Source organism: Salvia splendens, chromosome 1 (genome assembly GCF_004379255.2).
Source record: "Salvia splendens isolate huo1 chromosome 1, SspV2, whole genome shotgun sequence".
NCBI classification, from domain to species: domain Eukaryota; kingdom Viridiplantae; phylum Streptophyta; class Magnoliopsida; order Lamiales; family Lamiaceae; genus Salvia; species Salvia splendens.
The window spans coordinates 39,854,463-39,877,247 of NC_056032.1; the positions used below are offsets into that span (position 1 = coordinate 39,854,463).

The 22,785-nt window shown below is 39.4% G+C and overlaps 1 long non-coding RNA gene across 1 annotated transcript; it reads right to left on the minus strand.

Annotated features, from left to right (window-relative positions):
* Nucleotides 1-19,978: 19,978 nt before the first annotated feature.
* Nucleotides 19,979-21,893, minus strand: LOC121751227. Its single transcript, XR_006040032.1, has 2 exons — nt 21,159-21,893; nt 19,979-20,173 (listed from the first exon to the last, which is right to left on the minus strand). It is a non-coding gene; the product is annotated as an uncharacterized LOC121751227 (long non-coding RNA).
* Between the last annotated feature and the right edge of the window lie 892 nt (nt 21,894-22,785).

Below are 22,785 nucleotides of genomic sequence, written 5' to 3' on the forward strand. Positions count from 1 at the left end.
AAGTAGAAAATGAAGTAGGTAAAGAGATAAGGGTATCCACAGTGGGGCGACCTAAGGGGCGCCCTAAAGCCCGCCCTATGCACCGTCACATCAGCATTTTATCCTCTTGCCCTTCCACATGCAGTGGGGCGCCCTAAGGGGTGCCCTATATGTTTTACAATTGTTTTGTTAATTAATTTAAATGTTTTCAAATATATAAATGCAAACTAATTAAAAACACAACGATTAAATAGAAACGGCAAATAATACGATTAAAAAAAGTTACAATGTTTATAAATAAAAAAAATTGACTATTCTACAAAAGTCTCAACTTCCGGCGCAACTCATCGATCAACCCCTAGAGGTATTCGGCTCCGGTCGGATCCGTACACTTCATAAGGGCATTGTGCGCATCCAACAACGTCCGCGCCATCGGGACCGTTGCCAAATCCGAGTAGGCAATTGTCGCCGGGGTCGGGGTCGGCGATGGGGGGCGGCGGCCGAGGAGGATGTCGCCTTCGCCTTCCCCTTGTTCTTCGCAGCCTTGACGCCTATGGGACGCCGCCGGGAGGACATCGTGTGCTGGAACTCTCTTTCTTCGTGCACGTCCGGTTGAGGTCCACCGGACGAGTTCAGCTTTCGCTGGTCGTGTAAGCACTAGTGTTTGTGGTCTTCGTCCTCTTTCTCGCACCGGTGTGCAGAATCCCGCCTTGGAACTTCTGCTTGTCCCTCAAGAGCGCCCAGATGCCGAAATGCTTGAAGTTGTCGTATATGGACTGGTACGACAACAGCGCTCTATCGCGCACATCACTCAAGCTCTCGCCGCTTCCCTGATCCCTCGAGCACTTCTCGTACTCCGCCGCGAACAGGTTGACTTGCTTCTTCACCTGATCCCAGTGCTTGCGGAGCTGCTCCCTTTGGCGCTTGTACGCGCTCGGCAGCTTCGCCTCATTGTAGCGCTCGACGATGCGCTCCCAGTACGCGAGCTGCTTTTGGTTGTTTGCGAATATTGGGTCCTCCGATATATCTACCTAACACCTCGCCAAGACGAGGGTTTCATCCGGCTGGTAGTTCGTACGGCCAAGGGCGTACTCTTCATTCGTTGTCGGAGGTGGCAACTTGTACGCGCGGTGCTTGGCCCGCTTCTTTCTGGCGGGGGCGACAGCGGCCGAGGGGGCAGCAGGGCGAGTTAGAGACGGCTACATGTCAGAGAGACCGTACGAATCCGTACTGAAGTCGGGGTCGTACTGCGTGTTGTCGTCGAACGACCGATATTCGCCAGGTTGTGTACCCGGCCATCGTACGCCATCTCCAAATATTGGGCTACCAGGACTTGAGTATCCACCAGAATCCATTTTATAGCATAATTTGAGAGTTGAAAAGTGAATCGAAAAGTTACAAATGAAATCTGAGGATGAGGTATTTATATAAACAAAATTTTCAAATTAAAAAAAAAAACTAAAACGCGTTGCATCGTCCTCGTCGCCCACAGTGGGCGGACGATGCCCTATCGTCAGCGCTTCGTCCGCGGACTAAGCTTAGGGCGCGGAAGACGCATCGTTCGTCGTCCGCGCACCCACAGTGGCGGACGATAGCGCACCCGATGCATCGAGCACGCTATCGTCCGCCCCATTGTGGATGCTCTAAAGAGAGAGTAAAGTAAGTGAAAAGATGTGTATTGACTTTTAATATAAAAGAAAATGACTCTACTACAATGTTATGCAACGTACCAAAATGACAAAATGACTTCACTACTATGGAACAGAGGAAATATATTATATGTTGGGGCTATTGTCAACCACGTGAGGCAGAACGAGTTGTGCGACAGTTTGGAAGCGCTTTGTTCATACCATCGAGGGAAAAATCACAAGGATTGAGTTGTCGGGCATGTAATATATATTCAACAATGGGATAGAAGGTTGGACTTTGTGACTTATCATTACTTGAAACATCTCTGCCAGTTGGAGCATGGCCAGAATTTTGGCCTATATGAAGCGGTATAACCAAATAACAATTGCCTACATCACTAAGTCGGGCAAACGTGTAAATATGGGATTGAACACTATTGCATCCTCAACAACGACGTTGTAAGTATCATTTTGTCCCTTGTTAGAGCATCCGCAATAGCGGATGTCCCGGCGGACGTCCGCTATTGCGACGTTTTCGGCGGATGCGGACGTCGACGACGGACGAGCTGGTGTGCGCGAAATCCGTCGTGACGCCCGCTATTGCGGTGACACGACGGCCGTCCGGCGGACGTCCCAATTTTTGATTTTTTTAAACTCTATATATACGGCTCATTGAACTTCATTTCATTCGTACCAGTCATATTAACGAGTTTCTCTTCTCTCTCTCTACGTTTCTATCGGTAGATCCAAAATGGCTAGTGGTAGTGGTAGTGGTGCGGGTGGTAGTGGTGGGGATACTGCTGACACAAGGCGGCAAATTAATGAACAGGTGCGGGCTTATATGTCCACCGAGATAAATCGTTTGATTCAAGTGCACTTGCAGCAGCAAATGCAGCCGGTGGTACCTCGCCCATCCATCGCCGAGCCGTAGTACCCCGGGACCACATCGCTGCACACCATCGGTTGTTTGAGGACTACTTCGCTCTGGAGCAGCAGTTTGGGGATAATTTTTTCCGGTGGCATTTTAGGATGCATCGACCGCTATTTATGAGTATCGTGAATGCTTTAGAGCGTCGATACTTGTATTTCAGGTTCAGGGAGGATGTGAGTGGTAGACCTGGTCACATGCCCATACAGAAGTGCACTGCCGCAATCAGGCAGCTGGTATACGGAGGCGCGGCCGACATGTTCGACGAGTACCTCCACATCGGCGAGACGACTGCCCGCGATTGTCTGAAGTATTTTTGTGAGGACGTTATTGAGATATTCGGGGATAGGTATCTTCGGAAGCCTACCCCCGAAGACTGCCAAGCTCTGATGGATATGCACGGGAATCAGCACGGGTTTTCGGGAATATTGGACAGCATAGATTGTATGCTTTGGGAGTGGAAGAACTGTCCCGCCGTCTGGAAAGGGGTGTACACGACCGGCTTCAAAGGCAAGAATCCCACGATGATCCTCGAAGTCGTAGCTGACTACCGGCTATGGATTTGGCATGCGTATTTTGGAGTAGCCGGGTCGAACAACGACATCAACGTCCTCTAGTCGTCCCTCCTTTTCAACGAGCAGTGCATGGGCGTTGGTCCGACTGTCAGTTTCGTCGCCAACGGCAACCAGCACGATATGAGCTACTATTTGGCGGATGGGATATACCCTATGTGACGCGTCTTTGTGAAGACGATTAGATGCCCAATAGAAGAAAAGAAGATCTACTTTGCGCAACGTCAGGCGGCAGTGCGCAAGGATGTGGAGCGGGCATTTGGTGTGTTACAGGCTCGATGGGCTGCAGTGAAGGGTCCAACACGGTTGTGGTATCCTGACAGCATCGCTGATTTCATGTATGCATGTATTATCGTGCACAACATGATTATCGAGAATGAAGGTCCAACAATGTCTGGTTGGGCCAATGATGATATTGATGTTGTCGGTCCAAGCCACGGCGTGGCCACCTCCAATGTACGTATGGGGATACTCATGGAGACGCCGATCGGGTCCGTGCATTTGCCAACATGCGCCAACAAGAAGCCCATATTCGACTCCAGAAAGATATAATTGAAGAGCTATGGACGCGGAGGGATGCACGTTGATATTTATAATGTAATTTGTTTAAATTTTTTTTATTTTTTTGTTGAATCGTACTATTTTTTTAATGAAATTATTATTGCACTTTCTTCGTCAGTATTCGTGTCGAAATTTTAATTCCGTAAATTGTTTAATTTAGTGAATTTGTGAATTTTTTAGGTTGTTCTTGTCCGCTATTGTGCAGTGGGATGTCTTTATGACGTGTCAGTGCAATGAGATGTCCTTATGACGTGACAGGAGGTGTCCGCCGGGACATCCGTCCCTATTGTGGATGCTCTTAAGTGATTCATATTCCTTTTTGGGACATCCCAAGCTAAGCGAGTCCTTTTTTGCATTCTCTCTCTTACTTTTTCCTCTCTACTTTTTAATCTATCTTACTTTATTTTCTCCACTCAACTAATAAAACCTCATTTTCTTAAATCTCGTGTCGAAAAGAAATGTATCACCCAATGAAGGACGAAGAAAGTAATCGTTTTATCATTGCCTTTATTTATCTCATTATTTACAAATGTTCTTTGTTATAGTTTGATACGTTGTGGCATGTATATCACATGACGGGCGATAGTGATGAGAGAGAGAGAGAGCTGACTGAGACTATGTGATAGTATTTAGAAAGCCTGTTGGTGATTTCCTTATCAATTGCGGTGATGGTGAACATACGATATTACCTTCTCAATAGCATACCGAAGTCGATATGTCTTACGGTTTCACCAAGAGTACTCGATATATTGGTCAGAGAAGTGTCTGAACCAGTGGACATGGCTATTCCTATTATTACATGATGTCCTAGAATATTCCAAAAGCATCACAGCCCGCAACTAGTGGAAATATGAATTGGGATAACAACTTTGATTGGGAGACCTATTTTCATAATAAGCCACAAATTTCGGATCCATCAGCGCCATATGCCCCCGCATAGATGAGCGCCTGAACAGACACGCCTCAGCCGAGTTGGCTAGGTTTGAGTTCCCAGTCCCAACAAAGCCACCAAGTAACTCCCAATTCATTTTTTTTTCTGGTGTTTATATCTTGCACACTTAAGAGAATATGGATGATGATGATGATGATGATGATGATGATGATGATGATGATGATGATGATGATGATGATGATGATGATGATGATGATGATGATGATGATGATGATGATGATGAATTAAAATATAATAATACAAATAAGTTATTATAGTATTATTTGCGGAGACTATTTCAAATAATATGTGCATTCAAAGTACTTTGATGCATTGAAGTCATGGAATGCAAACGAAATATGTACATGATCAAACATGTTGTACGCCTGAAGAGACGTAAGGTGTTAATGGCTTCATCTATTGCTGCTGGAAGGCCCGGAAGTGGTGAGATTGTAGTTAGAGAGCCTTTATTATTCAGTTTTTCAAGTATGTCATATGTGCACCGATAACTTTCCAAAACCACTAATTGCACATCTGAAAAACAGAAATGATAAAAGTGAAGAGAAAATATTAAGAAAAATGACAATGTAACAAAACCACTAATAGTTAGACCTCAATCCTTTCACATCTTTGTCCATATCAGCGAGTATATATATAAATAAACAAAACCACTAATAGTTAGACCACAATCCTTTCACATCTTTGTCCATATCAGCGAGTATATATATAAATAAACAAAAGTAACTAGGATCCAAAGGAAAAAAAAAACAAAGGACAAGCATATTAAATAAACAAAGAATGCTTGTAAATAAGGATGTCAATCAGGTCAAGTTAGCGGGTTTCAGGCCAATCCTACTCGAGTTGCAGGTTAATCGAGTGATGCTAATCGGATTATGACTATTTCAGGTTATAAATATTCAATCATAACCATAAATATTCGGGTTTCAGGATAGCCCAGCGGGCTACTACCGATTAAATTAATATGTGGTCAATCCATTACATAATAATGAAAATTAGTTATATTTATAGAAGGTAAAACATTTAGTTATGATATTTTTCAGATATATGTTTAAACTCAAACATAATTATATATTAATTTAAAATTTATTAAAATATAATAAAATTAAACATATATTAAGAAAGTTTGAAGCATATTTTATAAACTAGAATATTTCCTATAGTTAAATTAGAATTTTTAATATATTTATCTACTACTCTGCATAATAAATATTTAATATATACTCACTCCGTGCATTCTAAGTGGAGCATTTCCTTTTCGCCACGAGATTTTATATAGTTTTATTTTGTGAGTTATCTGGAGAGAATAAAGTAAGAAAGGTAAAAAGTTGAGAGATTCATGTTTCCGTTTTTAGAAATGTGTCATTTAGAGTGGGACATCCCAAAAAGAAAAATGTGTTACTTATAGTGTAACGGAGGGAGTACGTTTTTTTGTATAGTTAGTTATATTATAAAAATAATTAATCATGAAGTGGATGTCAAACATGAAGAAATAATAGACAATAGTTGTACCTGGTCCAATCTATCAGGCCAGCCATCAGATTTTGGTTTTGTCCCACTTGAGTTACGAGCTAATCGATCTGTACTTTTATCATATTGGGAATTTTTAACCCAATCCTTTGAAATTAGCGGGCTATTCGGATAAACCCATGGGTTGCAGGCTGCACTAATATTCCTACATGCAAATAGCAAAAGGATATAGTTTAGAGGCAAACATAAGAGCACAAACCAAATATATAGATATTAATCACCGATCCAAAAGCCATGACTTCAATTCTAAGGTCAATGCCAAACCAATTAACTCTAGGTGCTAGGTCCATTCCCAGAGTAATATGTTTGTATTGTCCATATAAGAAACCCACCTCGCGAGTGCCTATGCCCATATCCTCGGTAGAAAGATCCTAAACAAGGTCAAGTATAGTCGAGAGACAACTAAATTATACTACTACTTTCTATGTACCTTAAAAATAAATCATATTTGCGATTTTTGGATGTCCCTTAAAAATAAATCAATTCTATATAAAAAAAAATCTTTGTAATAAGGCATGTGTTATTCTCCACTAACAATACTCCAACCACTTTTTATTTTTCATCTCTCTCTTACTTTACCAATTGCGCATTAAAATTCGCATTATTTCAAATGTTGTCTACTTTTTAGCGATGGAGGGAGTATAAAATAAGTTACAACAAATGTAGAGAATGATACTTATTACCTTGTTAGCACCAAGATGAAAATAGATACAATTCATAAAACTCGTAAAATCTCTTGATTTCAGTACTCCCCCGTCCCTTATTAATTGTCCACTTTTGTCATTTTCATTCGTAACCCATTAATTGTCCATGTTCACTTTTTATCATAAGTTGTTTACACATTCACTCTATTATAAAACTACTAATATACAAAAGTGAGACTCATATTCCACTAAATTTTTCAACTCACTTTTCTTTACATTTCTTAAAACTCGTGTCGAAATCAAAGTGGATAATTAATGGGGGATAGAGGGAGTATTACTTTGGCCATTAGGATCGAAATCGTTCCCACTTAAACAATCTCCAAAGGTGTACCCAGATAGAACGTACAACGAAGTACTTGTAGCTCTGAATCCTTTTTGCTTTATTCCCTCAAAAGATCTTCTTTGGCCGAAGCTTGCATGCCAAAAAAATGAAAAATGTTTAATTCAACAAAATCGACAAAAATATGAATAGCGAAACTTCATTGCAACTTTGCAAGAGAATGAAATCATAACAGATTGGAAAACTAACAGCTTCATTGTCCAACCTAATAGTGTAATGACACTTTCGGATTGATATCGTAGATTTGATGGTGTTTGGTATTCTTTTCAGCTTAATGAATTTTAAGTGAGCTTAATATCTCATAATTATTTTGATCTTTCGTACTCTTTCCGTCTCATGCTACTTGCACTTTTCTGTTTCGGCCCACCTCGAACTACTATCATTATTTTTATTTTAAGTAAAAATTTGGAGTAGTTTATTAAGATGTTAGAGCATCCGCAACGGTGCTCGCTGGGACGGACGGCGTCCGTGCCGTTGAGCAGGCTACGTGGCGCGTTTCTATTGGCCAACGGATTATCCGTTGGAAATTCATTTTTTTTTAAAAATGAAAATAATACCAAAAATTAAAAAAAAATTCAGATTCCAAAAAATATGGCTGTTTTATTACAGTTTTTCTGATTTTTTTTATTTTTTTTATAATTTTTATATTCCCAAAATCATCTATAAATACACACATTCATCATCCATTTTTCACATCAAATCATCTCCCATTCATCTCTCATTCATATTTTTTTTTCATACAACTCATCTACATCTTCCTCTCTCACTCAAACCCTCTCAAATGGATTTCACCGATATCATGGCGGAAGCGGAGTGCGAAGAACAAGAATATTATGAACAATATCGTGCCGCCTATGAAGCATATGTCGCCACCACTACCCCCGCCCCTCCTCCTCGACCAACTAGATCAATTCGCCGCTACATCCCTCGTGACCGGGAGGGAGCCAACGAAAGGCTCGTTGTCGACTATTTTTCTGACCAACTGCGGTTTCCGGAAGATTAATTTAGGTGCCGTTTTCGCATGTCAAAACGGTTGTTTATGCGTATTGTCAACACATTGTACGTCCGTGTTGAATACTTTCAATCAAGTAAAGACGCAACCGGTCGGTAAAGTCTTTCGGCGTTGTAGACGTGTACTTGTGCCATCTGACAACTTGCTACTAGGCAAACAGCTGACCTCTTCGACGAGTATTTGCATGTCGGTGAGTCAACTGGAATCCTATGCCTTAAAAATTTTTGTGACGGCGTTCGTTCTACTTTCGGTGAGGAATTCCTTCGGGCACCCACCACCGATGATTGTCAACGGTTGCTTCGTCTTCACGAAACAGTCCACGGTTTTCCCGGTATGCTTGGCAGCATTGGCTGCATGCATTGGAAGTGGAAGAATTACCCGACTGCTTGGAGGGGGCAACACTTAAGCGGCCACAAAGGCGGCGGCCCAACACTTATCCTTGACGCGGTCGCCGACTACCACCAATGGATTTGGCATGCATATTTCGGTTTTGCCGGATCCAACAATGACTTGAACGTGCTCTATTCTTCACCACTCTTCAATGATGTTTTGATGGTGTAGCACCGGCGATCGACTTCACCGTCAACGGAAATGCATACCACATGAGTTACTATCTCGCCGATGGTATCTACCCAAGGTGGTCGACTTTCGTGAAGACGTTCAGCAATCAGCAAAACCTGTGACGGGTTCTTTTTGCACATTGTCAACAGTCTGCTCGGAAAGACGTCGAAAGAGCTTTTGGGGTCCTTCAAGGCAGATTCAACATTGTGAAGGCCCCATCTCGGCTGTGGTACGTTAAGAATATCGCCGACATCATGTACACGTGTATTATCTTGCACAACATGATTATAGCTGACGAAGGACAGAGGGCGGCTAACTTTTACGACGAGAATGAAGCCGGAAGCTCAATCGCGATGTCTCCCCCACGCCGAGGTGTGCATACGACGGTGGGCAAGATGATCGAAACAAGAAACACAATGCGTGGTACCCTAACCCACACTGAGCTACAGTGGTATCATAGCCCGGGGCTTGATTCATAATTAGTTTTGTTTCCTAATTAATTTGTGGATGATTTTGGAAATCGAAACTCTTATTTGATTCCTTTAATTGATCTGTGAAAATTATTCAATTTTGAATGAATATGTATCTCGTTAGTTTCGAACTGACGATATAATATATTAATTAGATTAATAGATTGTGATTTTAAAAGGTAAGGTGAAGAGTTGCTCAGATGCGCTGGACCCAACCATCAAATTTGGCGCAAATAATAAAGATGTTGCATAAGTGTTGTTGCAATGACGAATATTGATTTGATTCATTCGAATATTGATTTGACAAATATAGATTTGATTCATCGTTATTATTTTAAATAATGATATTGTGTGTAATATTAATTTTGAATTAATCATGTACAATTATTATAATATAGATTATTATTTAAATTCATTAATTCGATTACTGAATACTAATAATAATAAATATATTATTAATATTAATTTTGAATTAATATTAAATATGTGATTATGTTAATTTAGAATTAATACATAATTTTTTAAGTCCACATTTAATTAGAGAATAAAATTTGATTTTATTCATTGAGCATTATTTGATATCATATGTGATAAGCATGCTATTTGATTTATGCTTATTTATTTAACTATAGTAGTTAGAGACCGTGTTATATTATGTCTGGGTAGGCGGCGCCCAGTATGTGTAGTCCGTGTTATACTATGTCTGGGTAGGCGGCGCCCAGTAATTGTTTGAAATTTAATATTGGATATTATATTCACAAAACTAGTATCACACTTTTCCCCATAAAATATAAGTCTTGTTTTTTGAAACAAACGCGTCGTCCATCACAATTGTTTGATGTTCCTAGTCTTTTCGACCACGAGTTTTACGCCCTCGCGTTTACTCTAAATCTACAAGGTTTAGGCTCATTCATAGATGCATGGTTGACATCGTGTGATGAGGTTGACTTGCTTAAATTATTTTGAGTAGCCCTCGCAACCAAAATAATTTATGGACGTATATTAATTAGATTAATAAACCTAGAATTGTAAAATTGTTGTTACAATTGGCTTGGAGGCCTACCTGGTGATATTATTGTAGTCATCAGCCCTCGCAGAGGCTACAACTATATAGACTTGGATCTTGGACCACTAAAATTTATATTTGATATAAATTCGTATTTTATGTTTGGGGGCATAATATATGTTAAAATTAGTGGGAGCTAATCAATACAATAAACCCTTGTTTGATTAGTGATGCGAATGTGATCTTTATATGCTTTTCTGATTTGCTTTCATTTTAATTTCTGTTCAGATAAAATGTCAAACTTGGCTTACAAATGTTTGATGGAAACAAACAAGTTGACTGGGTCAAATTTCACGGATTGGCTCCGTTGTTTGCGCTTGGTGCTAAGGCATGACAAGGTTGAGTATGTCCTGGACAAACCAATCGGTGTCATCCCCAATAAGGAATCTCTTGAGTTTGCTACGTTTGACGTTGAAGCTCATCAGAAACACATTGATAATGCTTCTGATGCTCAGTGTGTTATGTTGTCATCTATGAGTTTGGAACTGCAAAGACAACATGAACACATGTTTCCATATGAAATGCTTAAGCACTTGGAGAGTTTGTATGCTTCACAAGCTCAAACTATGGAGTATGAGATACTTCGCGATCTCTTCAAGTGCAAGCTTCATGATGGAAGCAATGTTTCTGAGCATGTGCTGAAAATGATTGGTTTGATTGAGAGGTTAGCATCGATTGGAACTGTGTTCCCCGCAAATGTCTCAACAAATCTAATTTTGCAGTCTCTTCCTAGTAGTTTTGAGAATTTCATTGTGAATTTCAACATGAACAACACGAAGGTTGGGCTGCCAGAGCTGCACAATAGGCTTAAGACTTATGAGTCTTCCACTGCTAAGGTAAAATTTGTGCTCATGGTGAGCTCTTCTGCGAAGTATTCGAAATGAAAGAATAAGCAGCAACAGAAGAAGAAAGCATCTAAGGATGCTGTTCTAAAGCCTAAGAGTGGAGGGGCCAATAAGAAGTCGAAATTATCAAAGGATGAATGTCTTTTCTGTCATGAGAAGGGACACTGGAAGAGAGACTGCCCAAAATTCAAGGCACAAGGTGCAGAAAGTGGGAGCTCAGGGGCTAAGTGACTGCAAGAAAGTGAGACCTGGGGAAGTTGATTTGCGTGTTGGAAATGGAGCAAGAGTTGCTGCCGAACGCGTGAGAACTTATAGATTAGATATTCCCTCAGGACATAGACTAGATTTACATAATTGTTATATCGTTCCAGTTATTTCAAAGAATATTATTTTCATTCCGATGTTAGACATTGAAGGTTTTTCCTTCCATTTGGCAAACAGCAGGTGCTCGTTTTCTAATAATGGATTGTTTTATGGAAATGCCTCTTTAGAGAATGGATTATATATGCTTGAAGGCAAACGGGATATTCTCAATGTGCAAAATAAAAGACTTAAGCTATGTAATACGGATAATGCTACTTATATTTGGCATTGTAGACTTGGTCATATCAATGAGAAAAGGATAGCGAGATTGAGAAAGTTAGACTATCTAAATTCATTTGATTTTGAATCATATGGTGCTTGTGAATTCTGTCTCAAAGGAAAGATGACTAATAAGCCACTTTCTGGGAAAGGGGTGCGTGCTAATGATGTGCTAGAGTTGATCCACACAGATGTGTGCGGACCGTTTTCAACTCAAGCAAAAGGTGGTAATTCGTACTTCATTACTTTCACTGATGATTTGACAAGGTATGGATATGTGTATCTTATGAAACACAAATGTGAGGCCTTTGAGAAATTTATAGAGTTTAAGTGTGAAGTTGAGAAACAACTTGGGAAAAGTATAAAAACTCTTCGATCAGATTGAGGAGGGGAATACTTGAGCCGAGAATTTCTTGATTACTTGAAATCGCATGGAATTCAGTCGGACTGGACACCTCCTGGTACACCACAAATGAATGGAGTATCTGAAAGGAGAAACCGAACATTATTAGATATGGTTCGATCCATGATGCGTTTAGCTAGTCTTCCTTTATTTCTCTGGGGTCATGCTTTATTGACTGCTATTTACATTCTGAATAGAGTTCCATCTAAATCAGTTGAGAAAACACCATATGAGTTATGGTATGGCAAAAAGCCTTGTCTTAACTATATGCGGACCTGGGGTTGTCCAGCTTTTGTTAAGAAACAAATGACTGATAAGTTGGAATCTAAAAGTGAGAAGTGTTACTTTGTGGGATATCCTAAACAAACTAGGGGATACGATTTCTACTGTCCTGAAAATCACAAAGTGATAACATCAAGGAATGTGACGTTCCTTGAAGACAGTTATGTCTGCAAGGAACAAGGTCAAAATACAGTAGATCTTGAAAAAATTCAAGAACCACAAGTTAACAATGAGGATGATGTATTGTCAAATGGTTTGAACAATAACTCAGTGGGAGTTTTTGATGATCTATTGGGAGGGGAAAATACTATTAGAGGAGACCTTAGAGAGACTCTCGAAGAACCTCTTCAAGACAATGAGATGCATCAAATACAAGATGATACAATAGTTGCATCACCTCTACCTTAAGAAGATCATAGTGATATTCCTGGGCCTACTCACAATCAGAATGAACAGCCCGAGCTAGAAGAAAACCAACTCAATAGGCCTAGAAGGATTCGTCGTGCACCTGAGAGACTGAATCTAATGGTTGAGAACCAAGATGATGAAGTTGATTTAGATGATGATGAGCCTAAGACCTATACCGAGGCGGTGTCGGACACCGATCGAGAGAAGTGGCTTGAAGCCTTGATATCTGAAATGGACTCGATGTACTTCAACTTAGTCTGGGAACTAGTTGACTTGCGAGATGGGGTTTACCCCATAGGTTGCAAATGGATCTTCAAAAAGAAGAGAGATGCAGATGGCAAAGTACAAACCTACAAGGCTAGGTTAGTGGCAAAGGGTTATAGTCAGCGCGAAGGCATTGACTATGATGAAACCTTTTCGCCAGTTGCTAAGATCAAGTCCATTAGGATATTACTTGCAATTGCTGCATACTACAATTTCGACATTTGGCAAATGGATGTCAAAACCGCATTTCTCAATGGAGAATTAGAAGGCGATGTCTATATGACACAGCCAGAAGGTTTTGTATCGAAAGAAAGGCCGAATGCAGTGTGCAAGCTAAAGAAGTCCATCTATGGACTTAAGCAAGCTTCGAGGAGTTGGAATATTTGTTTTGACAGAACAATCAAATCGTTTGGTTTCGTCAGAAGCAAAGAGGACCCATGTGTTTATAGTAAACGCGAGAATGGTAACGTTGTCTTCCTTATCATATATGTTGATGACATCTTGATTATGGGAAGCGATCGTTCCATGATGCAATCCGTGAAAGAATGGTTGTCTAGTTCCTTTATGATGAAGGATCTGGGTGATGCTTCCTACATCCTTGGAATCAAGATCTATCGAGATAGACCGAATAGGATGTTGGGATTATCACAATCCACTTACATAGACAAGTTGCTAAGACGCTTCTCAATGGAGAATTCTAAGAAAGTTTTTCTTCTTAATGGGACATGGCATTGTATTGTCAAAGAAGGATTGTCCTTCTAATGACAAAGAAAGAGACAACATGAAAAGGATCATGTATGCTTCGGCTATAAGATCTATTATGTATGCCATGATCTCTACTAGGCCAGATGTGGCCTGTGCGCTTAGCATGACAGGCAGATTACAGCAAAATCCCGGTGAGGAACATTGGAAAACTGTTAAGACTATTCTTAAGTACCTTAGAAGGACTAAAGAATATTTCTTAGTCTATGGTGGACAACCAGAGTTATCAGTTACTGGGTACACTGATGCTAGTTTCCAAACAGACCATGACGACTATAAGTCTCAGTCTGGATATGTTTTTGTCCTCAATGGTGGAGCAGTGAGTTGGAATAGTTCCAAACAAGGTACAACTGCCGATTCCACCACCGAAGCCGAGTATATTGCTGCATCTGAAGCTGCCAAAGAAGCTGTTGCTTTGTTAGAGTTCGTTAAAGAACTGGGTGTCATTCCGAGTGCCAATAGTGCAATACCTTTGTATTGTGACAACACTGGTGCTGTTGCGCAAGCAAAAGAACCCAGAGCTACGAACATGAACAAGCATGTTTCCAGAAGATATCATCTGATCAGAGAAATAATTGAAAGAGGCGACATAAAATTAGAAAGAGTACCCACTGATGATAACTTGGCTGATCCTTTCACCAAACCGTTATGTATAGCAAAACACAACAAGCACTTTGAGAGCTTAGGTGTTATGCATGTTGGTAGATGGCTTTGAATTAGTGGGAGTTACAGTTTTATATGTCTTAGAAACATTTTGTGTTGAGACAATATTACTTGATCACATTATATGAAAATTTTATTTCCTATGGGTTTTGTGCACTTATTGGAATAATTGTTTTAAATGATTGATTTTATTCTAAATATTTGTTCCCTTGAATTATGACTGTTGTTAATGGTGTGAGACATTAATGATATAATATAATTCTAAAATAGCCCTAACCAATGATCATCAAGAATGGGATATTGGTGATATGTTATAGGTTAGCATGGGGTTTGCATCACATTCTTCGAGAATGTAGTTGTTCTCACAACTATGAGATATTAGATACTCGTGATGGACACATGGTATACTTTGGAGAGTATTGGTATACCCTACTATTAAACTGTTTTGTGAAGTGTCTACAGTTTATTAGTACATGAAGTATGTAATAGTCCTTGGATCTGAGGTCATTACACATTTTGTTTGTTGAGTGATGTGCTTTGACCTTGTACAACGCTTTGCCTCTCCTCGGAGGATTAAGACACGGACTTGTGTTGGGTACATCATAAGATAAATGGAAATGGTAGTTGAGTCAAGAATGAGATTCATTCCTCGATTAGAATTTCGAGAGAACACTCAAATTCTCTATATTACTTGACCATTAAGTCATTTGCCAATGCAAAGATATATTCAATTAAAGTAATTGAATATGATCGAATGGGTCATTTAATAAAGATGAGATAAAGTGATTAAGCTATTTGGATGACACATGACAAATCTTAGGCTCAATCGGGTGGTTCGTGAATGAAAGGATATTACTATAAACTTTGTGTAAAGGCTTGTTTACCGAATTCACGTAAACGTCCTTCATATATCGAGCTACGCTGCCAACGCAATCTAGGAGTTTTGTGCAGACTTCGATTAGATCGTCGTCGATAATGAGGGCCTAAAGGGTCACACTATAAGTGTATTTTGATACGCTCAAGGGTACAAAGTTGGAACTGCGTATTATATCTAATGCTAGTCCAAGTGGGAGATTGAAAGGATATGAGCTAGATTAGATTAATATGGATTAAATAATTATAGTTGGGCTACAATTATAATTAGTCCATAAGCCCAACAATCATGAAACCCTAATGACTCTTTGTCTATATAATGGTTATTTATTCTCCATTGTGGAAGAAGAGAAATATCGTAACATTAGAGAGAAAATACGTAAAGCTTTGTAGAGAATTCCTAGCTTTCTCTATAGAGCGATTGTACCGAGGAATTGTTCCTGCATCGGATCAGAATACACGTGGACCTCGATAGTAGTGGATTCAACTTGCAGGACACAATCGTAGAAGAAAACAACACAACAAGTAAGATTTAGTTCCGTTGTGTATTACGTGCTCAACTTGCAATATGATTATGAATCTAGATCTGTTATTCTTGTATCCAATTTCCGCTGCGCTCATTAGATGAATATGGATTAAATAATTATAGTTGGGCTACAATTATAATTAGTCCATAAGCCCAACAATCATGAAACCCTAATGACTCTTTGTCTATATATATGGTTATTTATTCTCCATTGTGGGAGATGAGAAATAGCGTAACATTAGAGAGAAAATACGTAAAGCTCTGTAGAGAGAATTCCTAGCTTTCTTCTACGGAGCAATTGTACCGGAATAGTTCCTGCATCGGATTGGATTGCACGTGGACCTCGATAGTAGTGGATTCAACTTGCAGGATTCAATCGAAGAAGAACAACACAACAAGTAAGATTTAGTTTCGTTGTGTGTTACGTGCTCAACTTGCAATATGATTATGAATCTAGATCTGTTATTCTTGTCTGCAATTTCCGCTGCGCTCATTAGATGAATACAAGAATTCCTAACAACTTTCGGATTGATATCGTAGATTTGATGGTGTTTGGTATTCTTTTCAGCTTAATGAATTTTAAGTGAGCTTAATATCTCATAATTATTTTGATCTTTCATACTCTTTCCGTCTCATGCTACTTGCACTTTTCTGTTTCGGCCCACCTCGAACTACTATCATTATTTTTATTTTAAGTAAAAATTTGGAGTAGTTTATTAAGATGTTAGAGCATCCGCAACGGTTCTCGCTGGGACGGACGGCGTCCGTGCCGCTGGCACGGCGCTGCTCGATGCATCGAGCACGTCCGTGCCGTTGAGCAGGCTACGTGGCGCGTTTCTATTGGCCAACGGATTATCCGTTGGAAATTCATTTTTTTAAAAAAAATGAAAATAATACCAAAAAATAAAAAAAAATCCAGATTCCAAAAAATATGGCCGTTTTATTACAGTTTTTCTGAATTTTTTTTATTTTTTTATAATTTTTATATTCCCAAAATCATCTATAAATACACACATTCATCATCCATTTTTCACATCAAATCATCTCTCATTCATCTCTCATTCATATTTTTTTTTTCATACAACTCATCTACATCTTCCTCTCTCACTCAAACCCTCTCAAATGGATTTCACCGATATCATGGCGGAAGCGGAGCGCGAAGAACAAGAATATGTAATAGTATTTTGGGTATTTTTAATGCATTTTGGGTATTTTTAATGCATTTTAATATTGTGGAAATGTTTTTATTTGAATTGAATAATAGAATGGTGGGACCCTTGAGCATGTCCTTGCGGAAGAGCATGGATGTGGGTGTTGTGCTCTTGCCTAAGAGCAGGGAGTAAAAAAGTAATAAAAGTGGGTCCGGGCACACATCCATGCTATTTGGCAAGAGCACGGATAGGGATGCTCTTAGAGTTAATTTTCCTTATTACACTTAATAGTTAAAATATTAATTTAATTACACTAATTACTCAATCCTTAATTTACGGCCTTAAATGAAAAATGCGAGTAGCATGAGACGGAGGTAGTATTACTTTAGAGGTCCAATAAAAGCATCTCCAACAAGGAGAGGTAAATGAAATAGGTATATTATCTATTTACCTTCTCATAAAGTGAAATATACCATTCTAAAAAATAACACATTCCAAAGGAAAAAAGTATATAGAAAGGTAAATCAGTAAAATAATAGTATTAAATGCATTAAAAACATAAAGTGTAATACCTTTTCAAATACCTCCCCTTGGAGAATTGGTTTTTCATGAAAAGAAGGCAAATATGGTAGTTATAAGATTTTACCTCTTCATTGATGGAGAGGTAAAGATACCTCTTCAAAATGGGAAAATGTATAATACCTTTTCAAATACCCCTCCCTTTGGAGAATGATTTTTTCATGGAAAAAAGGTAAATATGATAATTATATGACTTTACCTCTCTCCTTAGAGATGCTCTAACAAAATGGTTTAAAACTATTGTTTAATTTTGCCTATTTTTATACTGAAAAAAACATATGCGAACGTTATGAAAATTTGGTAGTGTTTGGTATTGAGTGATTTTTAATTGAGATTAATATCTCATAATTATTTTGACCTTTTTATATTACTCTTAGAGGTCCATTAATAAAATGGTTTAAAATTATTGCTTAGTTTTGCCCATTTTTATACTGAAAAAAACATATATGAACGTTAATACGTTATGGAAGAGTGAGGGGTAAAGATTAATATTTTTTCCTACCACTACTCAGAAACAGTGATGCATTCAATCTTCATATTAATACTAAAATATTCATAAACTGACATGCACACTTTTGGTGAGCTAAGGGCATCATTAACCCCGTCCACATTTCCGGCCCCAAGTCCCCTCCACGTCATCATTCCTCTACAGTTGCGGTCCAGGCCCCAACTGCTGTAACCCTGCAGGTTGCGGTCCGGGCCGCAACTAATAAATGACACTATTCACAACTCCAACCTATTTAACTCGTAAACGCAATTCGTTGAACAATTGAAACCGGGAAAATGCATTGTTCATTAGAAATTAACATTACATTACTAGACGAAGCAAATTTGAAATACAAGAAACCCGGGCCACGACTACTACTTCTTCATTTGGGCGCGAAGGTAGGCGATCATCTCACGGTGCAACTCGATCTCCTCGTCCGACATCTTCGATGTATCCCTCGATGTCAACTCCGTCAGCTGGCTCATCCGCCATGTAATATTCATCTCCGACAAAGTGTCGGCCATCTTATCCAGAGACGGATTGGTCGGCGGTGGCACCATAGCGGAGTTGCTCGCAGCTGCCTTCCCCTTTGCTTTCCTCTTGGTCGCCTTTGTTCCTATCGGGCGACTCTGAATGCTAGGAGAGAAGCAGAAGACATCGTCGTCCGTCACGTTGAGGTCGATCGCCGGACCTCCTTCGCTCGAAGAGTAGTTTCCAGAGGCGGAAACTTTGGTTCTCTTCGCCGCACGTGTTGCCGCCGGCTCGGCACCGCTGGTGTACTTCGGGCTCTTCTCGACGAGCTTCCAAACTTCAAAGTACTTGAAGGTCTTCTTCCCGTCAGTGAAGAACGCATCCTTCGCCTTCTCGACGAGGTCCGCCTCGCTGTGCCCGCTCGGCCACATACGGACTACGTTGGCCCACTTTCCGTTCCACTTGCTCATATCCGCCTGGACCCGGCTCCAATGCTTGCGCAGCTTCACGTAGCTACGCTCGATCGACCCTTCCGGACGGCCAGCGTTATATTTCTGCGCAATCCGCTCCCAAAAAGCCTTGCCGGTCTGCTGGTTGCCGATGATAGGAACCTCGGCGACATCGATGTAGTTCCTCGCAAGCCACAATGTCTCGTGCGGAGTGTACTTCTTCGGCCCATCCTCCTCCCCGACCTTCTCCTTTCCCCGCTCTTGAGCGGGCTCCATCTCACTGAGCTCGAACTCTTCGGTGTTGACCGGCGATGTAATGTCGACGTTGCTACCGACTCCCGGACTAGGTTGTGTCTGCGATGGTTGCGACGACGGTATGTACCAATTATTCGAGTTAACGAACTCCTCCATCTCACGTTGATCGCCGTTGAACCAATCCATTGGCGCCGAAACAAAGGGTATAATAGAGTATTGAAATGGAACGCGGGATTGAAATGGATGGAACGCAAGCTCGTATTTATAGACATCGAATTAAAAAAAAAATGGATTTGCGGCCCGGCCCGAAGAGCGTGTAACGCTGGGCCGGGACGCGGGACATGCGGCCCGTCACCGTGCAACCCCGTCCCGGGCCGGGACGCGGGACGCTCCCCAGGCCGGGAACGCGGCTCCGGGACGGGCCTGAGCCGTGCCGCCCTTCCGTGTAATGCATGGGACGGGCCGGGACTCACGATTTGCGGCCCGGCCCATAGCGTTACAGATGCTCTAAATATCTCATAATTTTTTGACCTTTCATATTACTCTCCATTAATAAAAATATACTAGTAGTTTTCATTAATAAATAACTTTTCAATTAAAATGGTATTCTTATAAAATTTCTCCACAACTCTCTTTTCAACTAAAATGATATTCTTATAAATTTGTAGGGAAACCAAATAAACTAAAATATATTAATATAAGGACATCTAGATATGTTTTACTGTCAAATTACAATTGTGGATGGCATGCAAAATTAAAAACAAAAATTGGGTTCGGCCTCAAAATCAAAGCAGGCCCATCAAGTTTCAATTCGGCTGCCTGTCATCAACATATCCAGATATTTGAGTTCATGACCATTGTCAGTTCCACACCCTACACATATTTGAAACATCATGGTCAAGTAAAGAATGTGAGCTTGAAGTATATCAGTAATGCACAATCTTTTGTAGTGTGTTGATAGTGGATTATGAACTACAATGAAGTAGAGAACAAATAATTAAAATCATTGGAGGTTAGAAGAATCACCACAAGAAGACAGCATAGAGGAATGCAAACAATCAAACAAATCTGTAAATGCATATTTTGTTTTATCAAACATATATATTGCTCATGTTTACTGGATGGAATTCTTACTAGAGTTATGGTAAATGCATTTTAATTTCAAATATAATTCAGCATATTAAGGCTACCATACACAAAAGAGATATAGTTATAGTTAACAGGAATATTACTTTTGATGACTAGTTTTAGCCATCAAAATTTAATGTTGTAGCAGAAATAAAGGCACCCCATTTTGGCCATAGCAGAAACAAATGGGGAGAAAAAATCCTTAAGTTCTTCAAATTAATCATCTCCCTTTCCCATATTAATATTTTCCTATATCTTCAATAGTAATATTTCTGTTAACTATAACCAGGTTCAACTCCTCCATAATATTCTTATTAACACAATTTTCCACCAAAACATACTGATAGAACCTTGTTCTATCGGGATTGAGCACGCACGTTTGAAACGAGAATAAAAGGAAGATAAACCCTAGTTGGGGTGCTAGGGGGCGATTTCCGCCAGAATCGGGGAATGAGAATAAGTTTATACTTTATTTCTCAATGAATAAAAGAGTACATAGACCTCTAATTTATAGAATAATCAATAAAGATAAAGATTGCATAAAAATAATTAACTAAAATAGAAGATAGGCTAAATAAATAAAATCAAGAAGATATGTTGGAGATCTTGCGCGAGATATGCTTGACGAGATTCACAAGATCGAGGGCCCTACCAATTCTACCGCCATTGAAAACCACCTTGCCCTCAAGGTGGGATATCCTAATTGCAATATTATGTCCATAGAAATTACCAAGTTGTCGCCGAAGTCTCATAAGCTCCAATTAGCGTCTCCACTAAGAGCTTCAATAACATCCGACACAAAAGCTCCTGGATCAAATATGCGAATCCCATAGAATAACCTATGTTTGTTTCGCACAAGAATATTGCAGAAATCCTCAGCGGCTGCTCGGGCGTGGAGAAACATTGGTAACTTCATAGCGTATGCCAATTCAAATTGCTTCCCTAGGGACTTTCGTTGAACTTCGACGGGGAAAAAGTGAAGCCTATCATAATCCAATCCACATTCTACAATTTTCACCACTGTTCCCTTATCAACTCCCTCTCTGGCCAACGACAAAAGAGCCTCAAATTGTCTCTTTGGATCACCACTACCATCAAATTCTTTACATCTCGTTGGGCGTACACCAACTGTGCAGAAAAGTCTTGCATCAGTTTCAGCAATAGCAAGAGCTTCTTTTGACTCCTCAGGGGATCCCTTGGTCACAATAATCTAATTGTCTCCAGTTCTCCAAGTATTGACAACAAACCACAATTTGGAACAGCGGCAGATGGAGGTGGGGTCGCGTGGGGTCAGCCGACCACACCCCCGACTCCGTCGACATTGGGATAAAATTACCCTTCATCAACCTCCGACCCCACGGCGTTCAAACCCCTGCCCCGTCACCTACTCTTCGTCGTCATTCTTCACTTCTGATCTCTGAAGCGGTGGCGCTTATTATCTAACAAAAAATCCCACCGCCCATTCTCCGAAAAAAAAACTCTCACCGCCCGCTTATTCTCTAATTTTAATTATAAGTAGGTTGTCTTACAAGTGGGCCTTTTATTAGGTTTATAAAACTTGTGTTTTTACAGCCCAATATACTTTTTTTAATATTTTTCCAATTCCTAACAAATTCAAGCAGAATTAAAATTTTGACTTCTGATAGGCGATGGCAGTAATTTTGAAGTAACCAATTCTTGCTGAGCATTTGCAGAAAGAATTATTTTTTTCTGATTTTATAGTAATAATCATTTTTTTTTTTTAAATTTCTTTTATTAGCTGATTCTATTTACCCTAACTTAAATATTAGATATCATAATTATCCTTGTATTTTACTACAGACTTAAATGATTTTTTTAATCATTTTTTTTCTGATTTTATAGTAATAATCATTTTTTTTTTATTTTTTTAAAAATTTCTTTTATTAGCTGATTCTATTTACCCTAACTTAAATATTAGATATCATAATTATCCTTGTATTTTACTACAGACTTAAATGATTTGTTTTAAATCTATTAAAGTACTGATTGTCGTCACTTTACTTCTAGGTTAATGGAAAAAAATAAAAAAAACCTCATGTTTTTATCTATTCTTCTAATGTTGAACAAAAACCACAACAATTGAAAAATCATGGAGTAGTTGATAACAATCTTGACGAGATTAAAATTGATAAAAGAAAAATTAAGGTTGATCTAAGATTACGAGATTCTATTGATAGTTTTTATGTGAACATACGAGATCATATTCGTAGAGAATATGTAGTCAAAGGTCCTTGTCAATCAAAAGACCATGATTTCCAAAATAACTAACTAGAAACTCAAAAGATATAAGAAGTTTTAGGATGTTTGTATAAAGAATATGTTTGACTTGAATATAG